Genomic DNA, 12,267 nt, shown 5'->3' on the forward strand with positions numbered 1-12,267 from the left:
CCTTTCTGATTCGCTTTTTTCTGGGTGTTGGGTCATTGAAGCGACTATAATTACAAAAGGGATGTCACATCTGAATGCAGGTGTTTAGAGGCACCTCCCATTGGCTTCGCAAAAAGAGGGGGGGTTAAGTTTGGAGAGGAATAAAAATTGATAAGAAGAAGAGGAGGGTAAAAAAATCTACAAAATAAGGAGAGGAAAAAAAATGAAAATGGACAAACTTTCAGGACATTATTCATACATAATCTCTTCTTTAAAAAAAGAGAATTCGCTCGCTGATCACACTTTGGATGTTTCATGGTATATTGCGGATTACTTATCGCTTAAACTTGTCCGTTTTTTAGAAATGAGTACCTTGCCTTTTCACTCTAGTTTCTCTTCTGGACATGTTTAAAGATAAGTGGTTGAATACAGTTCCATTCCTTTTTAGGTTTTGTTGTTTCCAGCCACAGAAAAAAATGATGATCAAATGTAACATGAACAGAAAGAACCGTATTTGGTATGATTTTTATCTTTATTTTAATGCTTAATTATATACAGTTTAAGTGTCATACCCTTTTTTTGGCTACCAAAATTACCAAGCTGTATTTTATATTGAAGTACACTGAAGGTAATAGTGTCTAGGGGCCGAAAACTTTGGATTATAATAAGTATAGAAATTTCAGAATATGAATGACCTTTCTCTTACTTTGCGATAGATTTCTTAATGAACATTTACAAATAAACATTATCACACCTGCCAAGATAGATAGATAGATAGATAGATAGATGGATGGATGGATGGATAGAAAGATAGATAATAGACAGATAGATAGATAGACAGATAGATAGATAGATAGAGAGAGAGAGAGAGATAAGTAGATAGATAAGTAAATAGATAGCTAGATAGATAGGTAGATAGATATCGATAAGTAGATAGATAAGTCGACAGATAGATAGATAGATAGATAAGCAGATAGATAGATAGGTAGGTAGATAGATAGATAAATAGATAAGTAGAAAGATAGATAGATAGATTGAGAGATAAGTAAATAGATGAATAGATTGCTAGATAGATAGGTAGATAGATATATAAGTAGATAGATAAGTAGATAGATAGAAAAATAGATAGATAAGTAGATAGATAACTAGAAAGAAAGATAGATAGATAGATGGATGGATAGTTAGATAGATAGATCGTTAGATAGATAAGTAGATAGATAAGTAGACAGATAGATATATAGATGGATAGATAGATATATAAGTAGATAGATAAATAGATAAATAGATAAGTAGATAAATAAGTAGAAAGATATATATATATATATATAAAGATAGGTAGATAGATAGATAGATAAGTAGATAAATAAGTAGAAAGATAGATAGATAGATGGATATATATATATATGTATATATATAAATACATAAAGATAGGTAGGTAGATAGATAGATAGATAGATAAGTAGATAGATAGATAGATTTTTTTTTACCTGGGGCCCGTTTCATAAATGATCTGCTGTAACTATGCCATAATGGCAACTACCATGCAGGTCTCAGCAGCCATTCCGAATGAAGGTTTCCATGGTAGTTGCCATAATGGCAAAGTTACAACAGTTGTATCTCTTTACGAATCGGACCCTTGATTTGCTAAGAATGCATAAATGATTGAAAGCAAGCAACCGGAAGATCAAAGCCTTATAAAGGTCCTCTTACCCCCAAAATGCCTTTCAAAGAATGCCAAGGGAAACTATTGCATCAAGTGAGAATCGAACCCGGGTCACTGGAATCCGAAACCCCAGCTTTACACATCATCATCCTCATCATCATCAATACCATAATTATCATCGTGCATCATCAACATCATCAATACTTCTTTATCATTATCATCATAAAAAAAATCATCATCATCAACGACATTATCAACACAGTATCATCATCGTCATTTCATCATCATCATCGTCATAATCAACATCATCATCCTCATCATCATCGTCATCAACATCACCATGAACACAATATCATCATCATCATCATCGTCATTATCAACATCATGCTCATCATCATCGTCATCATCAACATCATCATGAACACATCATCAGCATCATCAACAACAACCTCATCCTCCTCCTCATCATCATCATAGTCATTATCATCATTGTCATCATCATCATCTTCATTGCATTCTTTTTATTGTCCACATCTCATTTAGCAGTTTAGTATCATAATTATGTACATGTATGTTAAACAGGTAACCAGAGACAAAAACAATAAAATCATCAAGTCCACTTTTTTTTATATGTACATGATTATTTATATACACCGAAATTCTTGTTTATTCAATTTATTGCAAACTATTTGAAATTCAAAAAAATCTGATTTTCGTCAAAATTTCCATGTTAGTTCCGCATAATGATAGGTTACCAATAGTAAACTTTAATATAGGTTGTTTTGCATACATTTCTCAATTTTGTAACATCTACCAGAATTCCAGGGGGTGCTGCCTATGAAAAATAATATATTACACGCATCACCCCCAATGAAAACTTTGGGGGTGCTTCAGCACCTGGGCACCCGGCTTCTCAGGACCATGAATGTAGTTTATGGTGAAGTTACTATAATAACTTTTATGCAACAGTGCCCTGGTCCCATTGCGCTTTGTTGGATATTGTGTCGATGAAATAAATGGGCATTTTCCCCATCGATCGATGCCCTTTTGTTATTTGAAAGTCAAGTCCATCCTAGGAAAATGGTGACATGAATAAATAGAGAAAAATCAAAGAAGTATAACGCAGAAAATATCATCAAAATCGGATCTAGAATAAGAAAGTTATGGCATTTTAAAGTTTCGCTTAGTTTTCACAAAACAGTGATGTGCACAACTCAGTGACATGCAAATAAGACAGCCGATAATGTCCCTCACTCACTTTTCCTTTTATTTTTTATTGTTTGAATTATACAATATTTCATTTTTTACAGATTTGACAGTAAGGACCAACTTGATTGAACCGTATAGTATTAAACAATGTTAATTCCACATATTCAAATAGGAATTAATCGCTGTTTTTCACAGGACAACGGAGAAAATTTGAATATTTCATATTTCATACAAGAGAATATAAAATAAATAGTGAGTGATGTCATCGGTCTCCTCATTTGCATACTGACAAAGATGTCAATATAACTGTTTTGTAAAATTAAGCGAAACTTTGAAATGTCATAACTTTCTTATTTACATCCGATTTTGATGAAATTTTCAGTGTTATGCTTGTTTGATTTTTCTCTTTTTATTCGAATCAACTTTTTGTTTGGGTGGGACTTGTCCTTTAAAAGTTTGACCAGTATTTGGTTATAAAATTGTTTGGTAAACATGGTAAATAAAACGATTATCTGCTTTCTTAGAGAATGTTACTATTTTTGACAATCACAGGCATCGGATTAATATATATTTTTTTCCATAACGGTATTGATAATTTTTAATAGTCAGAAATTCCCCAATCTTTCCCAATCCTCGCACATTGTTCATTAAAGGAAACCAAAACCCAAGAAGAGAAGTAATCTTATTGGAAAGAGTAAAATGAGAGGAACAATTAACAAAAAATTCATCAAAATCAGTTATGAAATAAGCAAGTTATGGGAGTTTGAAAACTCTTGTTGTACTTCCTATGGGCATCCTCAAATTGGCAAATGTGCTTCAAAATGGCTGATTTTGTGGACAACTCTCCATTTGTTTTGTACACAAATTTTCAGATTTCCTCGTTATCTTTCAAATTGCATCTTGCCTCCTTCTGAGCACAACATATGTCATGGGAAAATATAATCCACACCATATATGTCAAGGTCAGGAGGAGATAATGTGAAATATGTAAAATAAAGGGGAAAATCTGAAAATATGTGTACAAAACAAATGGAAAGTTGTCCACAAAATCGACCATTTTTGAAGCACGTTTGCCAATTTGAGGATCCACATAGTAAGTACAACAAGACTTTTTAATTTTCCATAACTTGCTTATTTCATAACCGATTTTGATGAAACTTTTTTTAAATTGTTCCTTTCATTTTACTCTTTCCAATAAGACTGCTTTTTGTCTTGGGTTTTGTTTTCCTTTAATCAATGAAATAACATTGTTTTCAGATCATTGACTGTTTTGTTTTAAAAATTGACTATATACATTATATACAAGTTCGTTCGAAGAAAATAAAACTAGCTTCGTCTTCCGAACCACTTCCTCATCTTCTTGGCCAACTGTTGTGGCATAAGTCTGAAACGAGCAAGGTTGACAAGAGAGCTAGCTTCATCGTCTTTGGCCAACTTGGCCGTGACGTGAGTAGTCACGACGGCACTTCCACCATTGCCATCGTCGAGGGCCTCTCCGTCTGCAGAAGATGCGACAGAAAAGTCATGGACGACTTGTTCAATTTCTGCGGCATGATCAGACGATGGTCCCAGGTTAAGACGCTGACGTCTTGTGGCCATGCTCTGTGCCCGTCTCTGCCTCTGAGCTGATACGATTGCATCGGCTGGCATAGGAGCACTGCTGGCCGGGGAGAATTGGGCCATGTCGAAAGCCGTAGTGATTTCGGCTCCATGGTCGACTACCGACCCGAGAGCAAGTCGTTGACGGCGACCGTTCATACGCCTTGCCCGGCGGAGTCTCTGACCTGACATTTCGATGTCTGTTGGAGTATTGATGATCACCATGCTTTATGAGGATGATAATAAAGAAAGTTTGGATGGTTGGAATATCTATTGAATCTCATAGTTTGGCACTATAATATTTATTTTATTTTTCCCCCTCAAAATACAGCCCTTTCTGACCTCTAGCTAAGGGGTCTTGCTTTTATGGACTATATACCTCTAATTATCCCCCCCCCCCCCGGCCTTCGGTTCACCTGACGTTTTCGCAATCATCCGAAATTTCAATAAGTAATAAAGTATTTTTCTTTTGAATTTGTAGAAGTAATAAAAAATTTATGTTAATATAGACTCAATAGATTTTTTATTGACTGAGCAGAAATTTCAAATACTAGTACGACCCGAGAGCGACCTGAAAGTCGTTGACGACGACTGTTCATACCGCCTTGCTGTCTGTGTTAATAATAATCATACTTGGTTGGGTAACAATTCAATTAATTTTATTATTTCGTGATTAAATATTCACCCTTTCCAGTCTTTTTATTATACATGTTATAAACTCACCTTAAGAGATAAGCAGTTTGTTTAATCTAACTTTAAAAAGTATGACAGCTAAGAATGTCAGCAAAGATTGCTGCAAAATTGCTTTCGGAAACTCGAAAGAAGAGATCACTACGTGTTCTCGACTGCACGATAAATCAGAAAGTGTAAGGATTTGTTGTGATTGCGATCTTGGCAACGAGCGTGGTTTCCAAGGGAAGCAGAGTGACGTAAATGAACTTTCAACCAACCAGCAGTGGCAATTCGATCACATGACTATGACGAAACAATGCCTTCGCGTATTTGACTTTGTGTAATATTACGTCATGTCACGTTGAATGTGCGCATGATGAGGGACAGTAGAAAATACAGAAAGATCTTAAATTCTGCAGATGTCAATGTGCGCATGATGAGGGAGAGCTTAATGGGGGCTGTGGGGTTGAATCTTGAACGAACTTGCTCCATTCACCAAATTATTTGATTCCTGAGTTTGATATAAACTTGATCAATGAGGGAAACAGTTGGGGGAAAACTCAGAAACACTACCATAGGTGGATCTAGGGGGTCTTCTTCTTCTTCTTATATTGGTTTGAGTGGCGATTAGTCATATTTGACTATTGTCGCCATTTACTCTATTAATAAAAATCTCACTTCTCACATAATAAAATTATTACCAATAATAATTTATACATATGTGAAATATTTTTCATGTGCATCCTTCTAATATGAAAAAGGGATGATTATGGTACAGTTTGCCGTAACTCTAATCAAAATGGCATATAAACAAATCTTCGCCAAAAACAAACCGCTAGCTTCAGCTCAGTTCCAACTAGTTGCGCTTGCCCTGTCCTTTCAAGATGCAATCATACCGGTCAGCACGGTACATTGTGCCGATTTTTCGGACGTAAATGCCTAGGTCACCCATGCATAGACGAGGGGGCGCTAGTGTACCTGTGCTTACAGATGGGTTAAACATTAAAATAATTTATTTCTTCTTTTTTAAACAACAACAACAAGGCGAAAACACTTGTGGGCTTTGTTAGTTATATGTGCAGAACATATTGTATATATTATATCATACATTATTATATATATATATATTTTTTTTTCTTTTCACATTAGACTTGTACAATCATATCCTTTCATATTTCTTAATAAACAATACAATATAAAAAAATAGTACATCACTCCTTACTAAAACGTTTCGTTCTTGAAACGAAACGTAAAAGTGCTTTCTGTATCCCTGGATCATCTTTTTTTAAATACTCCATTATTTGTCCAGGCTGTGATTCATTCAAATCTACAAGGAGCATTGATCTTTCAATTATATATTTTGGACAATGTAAAAGATAATGTCTGACAGTTTCTACCTCACGACATGTATCACAAAACCCTGTTTGATGGATCCCTAATCTATGTAGATCTTGGTTAAGACCAGCGACTCCAAAACGGAGACGATGGAGTACAGTTTCCTGTCTCCCTAGATTGCATTTATATGAGGGTAACACTGATGGTTGCAACTCTTTCAGTGCTGAGTTAGTTTTATTCCATCTTTCTTGCCAAACTATCTTACAACTTTTTGAAATAAGTTGCATAATCTCTGATAATGTTATTTGATTATGAATTTCTATTTTGTTTGATAAAGCTTTTTTTGCGCAGGAGTCTGCTATTTCATTTCCTTTTATTCCACAGTGACCAGGGATCCACTCTAGGTATATATCTAAACCTTTATATTTGAGTCTTGTAGTAATAGTCAGAATTTCTGTGATAATAGGATCGTCTTTCCGATTCTGTAAAGATAAAAGTGCACTTAATGAATCACTGAAAATAACAACACCTGTATATATATCTAAATGTTCTATCCATTCCAGTGCAAGAATAATCGCAATCAATTCCGCCCTGTAGGAGGAGGTGAAATTAGATAACCTTTTGCCTTGGTAAAAAGAAAAATAAGGTACGTAGAAAGCGGCTGAACTAATTCCCTTTTCAGGAGCTTTGGATCCATCAGTGTATATATGGAGTTGGTGTGACCATTTTGTATGTATCATTTCCAAACTCAGTTGTTGCAATTGTATTGGATGGTCCGATTTCTTAATTTGTGAACTTAATTCAGTAGATATAACTGGTGGACAAAATAACCAAGGGGGAAAGGCTGGAGAAATAATATTTTCATACTAATTTCTTTTCCTATCTTGGATTGAAGCCTATAACCAAACGGTTTACTAACGTTCTTACCTTTAAGATAATCGAACTGCCAACATGGTTTGATACGTGTTATTAATGGGTGATTACTATGTCTTTCTATATTTTGTCTGTACTTGCTTGATAACATTTGCCTTCTTAAATCTAAAGGAGGTTCTCCCATTTCCACCTGCAGAGAAACTAGCGATGTCAACGGCAGCCCGCCAGCACATATTCTGAGTGCTTGATATTGCACCGAGTCTAACAACTTTTTTGTAGTAACTGGAGCACTATCATAAGCTTGACAACCATAATCAAAAATTGATCTAATAATTGCCCTGTAAACCATGAGTAAGGACTTAGATGAACTTCCCCATTTAGTTCCTGTTAAACTTCGCAATATATTTAGTTTCCTTTTACTTCTTGAAACTACGTTGTCTATATGGGGAAGCCAAGACAATTTACTATCAAATATCATTCCTAGGAAACGGTGATTATTTTTATAAGTGAGTATACTCCCTTCAAACTTGACTGTTGGAGGTGTAACGTTTGTAAGCTTAGTGAAAAATACCGGAACAGTCTTCTCAATAGAAAAATTGAATCCCCAGTCTTTAAACCAGGTACATAATATATCTAGATAAGTTTGTATCCTTAATCTAATATTCTCTACATTTTTTCCAGAAAACCATATTGCACAATCATCAGCATATATGGATATTGTCACTTCAGGATCAATTGGAATATCTCTCATCATGACATTATATAAAAGGGGGCTCAGAACACTCCCCTGGGGGAGTCCGTTATGGATTTGGAATGTTCTGGATTCAGTATTTGTAACTCTTACCTGAAAGGTACGTTCTGTTAGATAATTTTCTAAAAATTGTAACATATTTCCTCCTATACCACATTGAGCTAGTTTGTACAGTAATCCATCAATCCAAAGACTGTCATAAGCCTTTTCGACATCCAAAAATACTGCAAGAGTGTGCTCACTGCAATTGATAGATTTTTGAATGTCATTTTCTAATAAAACAATATTGTCAGTTGTACTACGACCTTTTCTAAAACCGCTGATGAAATTAGGCAATAAGTTATTTTTATCTATGTACCACTGCAATCTATTTTTTATCATACGCTCTATAACTTTGGCAAAACAAGATGTAAGTGATATTGGTCTGTAAGAGATAACGTTTTTTGAGTCCTTACCAGATTTCAAGATTGGCACTAAAATTGAGTGTTTTAGAGAACTCGGGATATCCCGGATTCCCATATTCTATTAATAATGTTCAACATAATTTCTTTTGTGTTTTTTGGCATATTTTCGTATACAATGTATGGAATATTATCTTTTCCTGGAGCAGCAAATTTAGTAGATTTAACTGCTTTCTCAAATTCATTCATCGAGAACGGTTCATTAATGACATGTTCATTTTGGTAGAAAGAGTTTTGTACTTCCTTGGTTAATGTTTTATTGATATCTTGTTTTTTGTGTCCTAAGGATTGGAAAAAAGTTCCAAAAATCTCTACTCTCTCTGGTAAGGACGTAATGGCTTTACCTTTCTCAATCAAAATAGGCATATTTTGTGATTTTTTGACAGGTACGCCATTCAAACGTTTTATACATGACCATATCTTTGTCTCTGGCATGAATCTGTCTAGTCTTCTGCAAAAAGCTTGCCAATATTCTCTTTCCGCTTTCCGGAGAACTCGTTGGGCTTCTGCCTTCTTTTTTTTGTATTCGTTAATTCTATCAAGTGTAATTTTTCTTGATAGATGGTTTTCTTATTCTATTTCTTTCTTTAATCTTTTCAGTACATTCCTTGTTCCACCATGGGACAGGATTTTTTCCTGTCTTTTCTTTTTTTGGAATTGCTTCATGAATACATTCTTTCAAGCGTTCCATAAATGTATGAAAAATGTTCTGAATATCATCTTCAGAATTAATTATTTTCATTTTTTATAATATTTTCACATTTGTATGCAAATATGGGCCAGTTAACATTCTTAAAAGAGATATGTTCATGAGACATGTTATCTTTGGCCTGATTACTTAGATTTTCATGATTTTTTTCTTTCTTTCCAAGTGTTATTTGAATAATAATTGGAAAATGATCACTCCCAAAAGAATCTTCCATAACCTTCCATATCGCCTTACCGGCCAGTAATGGGGAGGAAATACTCAGATCTAAGCACGAAAGCTTTCCAGTACAAGGATCAAGTCTAGTTCCTGTTTATCATTCAATACTATGAAGTTATTCTCATATATAAATTGCTCAATGGCTTGTCCATTTCTGTCGGTTTTGTCACTGCCCCAGAGGGTACTATGGCGTTGAAATCACCTAAGATTATTAGGTTATCTGTTTCATTAACATTTTTCAACAATGTGTTTAGAATTGATTCGTTTAATTTTTGCATGGATTATAAAAGTTGATAATAGATATTATTTTATTGGTGACATATATGTTAACTTGTTGTAATTCTAGACTTGGATCATTGATTGGATCTTCGTACTTAATCCTATCGTGGATATATATTGCACAACCCCCTCTTCGCTGACCTTCCCTATTTCTTGGAAGGCATGTATAATTTGGAATACAAAGTGAACTATTATCATAAAACCACGTTTCTTGAACACAAATTAAATCATATTCTTTATTTGTTTTTAAATGATTAAGTAGCTCTTGTCCGTGCCCTAATAAGCCCTGAGAATTCCATTGAAGGATGGAAAGTAGGGCAAAGAAAGCGTTAGTTCCTGCCTGCGTTGTTGAGTTATGATTTCCTTTTTTTTGTTGCCGCAATCTTCTTGCAGCAGTTAAAATTAAAGCATTTATTTCTTCTTCTTCTCTACCTTCAGTTAATGACATAATTAATTGACATATAAAAACAACAATTTGTTCATCACTGGCTAAACTTATGAAATTAGGTGTGGTATTCTTTGTCGATGTACCAGCTGACCTGTTAGCCTGATCTTTAACTTCAGACAGTGGTGTATCCCTTTGTTGGGTGTTGACAGGAAAGTTAGTCTCCATAGGTAGTTCGCTTGGAACCGTTGCTACCTGTGGATTTGTAACTTTACTCTGGTTATCTGTTACATATGTTTTTACTCTTACCTTAGGTACTGATTGGGAAAATCCCTTAGCATCATCAGTGACTGTCTGTGTGACTTTTTGTTCACTTTGTGTTTTCCAGACCTGGGATGCTTCAGCATATGTTAGCTTTCTTATTATCTTTATTTCTTGTACTTCTTTTGCTTTTTTGGCCTGCTGGCATCCTTTGAATGCTGCGGAGTGTTCACCTCCACAATTGGCACATATTGGTGTCAATTTCTTCTGGCATTGATCAAAATTATGATGATCTCCACACCTAACACACCTAATCTGAGATCTGCATATGTCAGCAGTGTGACCATACCTTTGACACTTAAAACATCTGGACACAGGAGGGATATATGGTTTTACTGAAAACATCTGGTAGCCTAGATTGATATTCTGAGGGAGATCTGCCAGACTGAAAGTAAGAATCACACTCCTCATAGGAATAAAAATAGGCTGATTATTATCAGCACCTTCTCTTTCTTTGTCATTTTTGTTTCTCTGGTCTTTCTTTACTATTCTTTTTACTGCTGTCACTTTCTGGTCTCTCAATTCTTCAAGAATATCCTCTTCTGATGTTTCAGTTGGGACACCATATATCACTCCTTTAGTTCCCGACCTACTTTCCGTGACCTTTACTGGTATATTGCCTATGTTTTGAATCTGTGAGATGGATTTCATCTGCTTTAGGTTGATACATTTTACCAGCAACCCAGTGCTAATGGGTTTAATAAACTCTACTGGTTGTGAAGTCACATCTCTGATCGCTTTTTTTACTTTTAAGGGATCAATATTCCTTAAATTCAATTTCTTCTGTCTATCTATAGGTGCTATAAATAACTTGAAATCAGACAATCATTTGGTTGAAGTAAAACCTGGAGTACGATATGATGTATTCGAGTCAGAATCTGACGATGCGTTTTGATTGATATTTTCAATTGTAATATCGTCACTCTTTTCTCTTTTTCTTTTTTCTGGTTGGTACGAAGTGCTTTTTTTTCGACGTGGTCTTTGTATCATCCAGATTTCTTCATCCGTACTCGTTATTGTATGGTCCGGCTCGGATGTCGCCGGCCCAGTCGCCATGATTGGCCTTTGGTAAAAGGGCGGGAAATTTGAATGTTAGTACGGTACGTATAGGTGCGACCTACGACATAAAGTAAGTGTGAAGTGCTCAAAAAAGCCCACAAATGCTCGCTTACCCTGTCACTTGACCATAGGAAGGATGTTCCAAATGCACAATTTAGTCTAACAGCGCGATGTTGGTAATTTATAGAATTTTTCTGATATTTTCAGAGATAGTGAGTTGCACGTCCTACTATAGTGAGTTGAGTCCTACAGCGTCTTTTTCGTCTTTTTCGAAGCAAGCCCCACCCCTTGATTGGTGGCGGCGAAAAGGGAAATAAAAAAGGAAAAAAAGAAGATTAGAAGAATAAAAATAAGAAGAAGAAAGATGAGAGGAAGGAGAAAGAAATTAGAAAAAATAACGGGAGTGGAATCATTGGAAAATAGAAAAACTTATATAATCATTTTGGTTGAGCTTTAAATATCCCGCTTTAAATACAGAATGCACAAAATATTCCGCGTGCGATTCGGATTTTTATTATTTTGTTTTAGACAATTACGCAAAATTCTCGTACTCATCATTTTATCTTTAAAAAACCTGGGCTTGAAAAATACCATTCCTTTTCAAAATTAGAAAAAAGTTTGTTCTTTTTTAGGTTTCAGTCCTAAGAAATTCAGCTCGCATTTCACGCTTCCAATAATAATTGCTTAATGAGATATAATCCTGTTCATTATCAATAAAATGGATTAGCATGTCCCGTTCGCGCTTCGCGTATTTTT

This window comes from Lytechinus variegatus, chromosome 3, assembly GCF_018143015.1.
Source record: "Lytechinus variegatus isolate NC3 chromosome 3, Lvar_3.0, whole genome shotgun sequence".
In the NCBI taxonomy this organism is placed as follows: Eukaryota; Metazoa; Echinodermata; class Echinoidea; order Temnopleuroida; family Toxopneustidae; genus Lytechinus; species Lytechinus variegatus.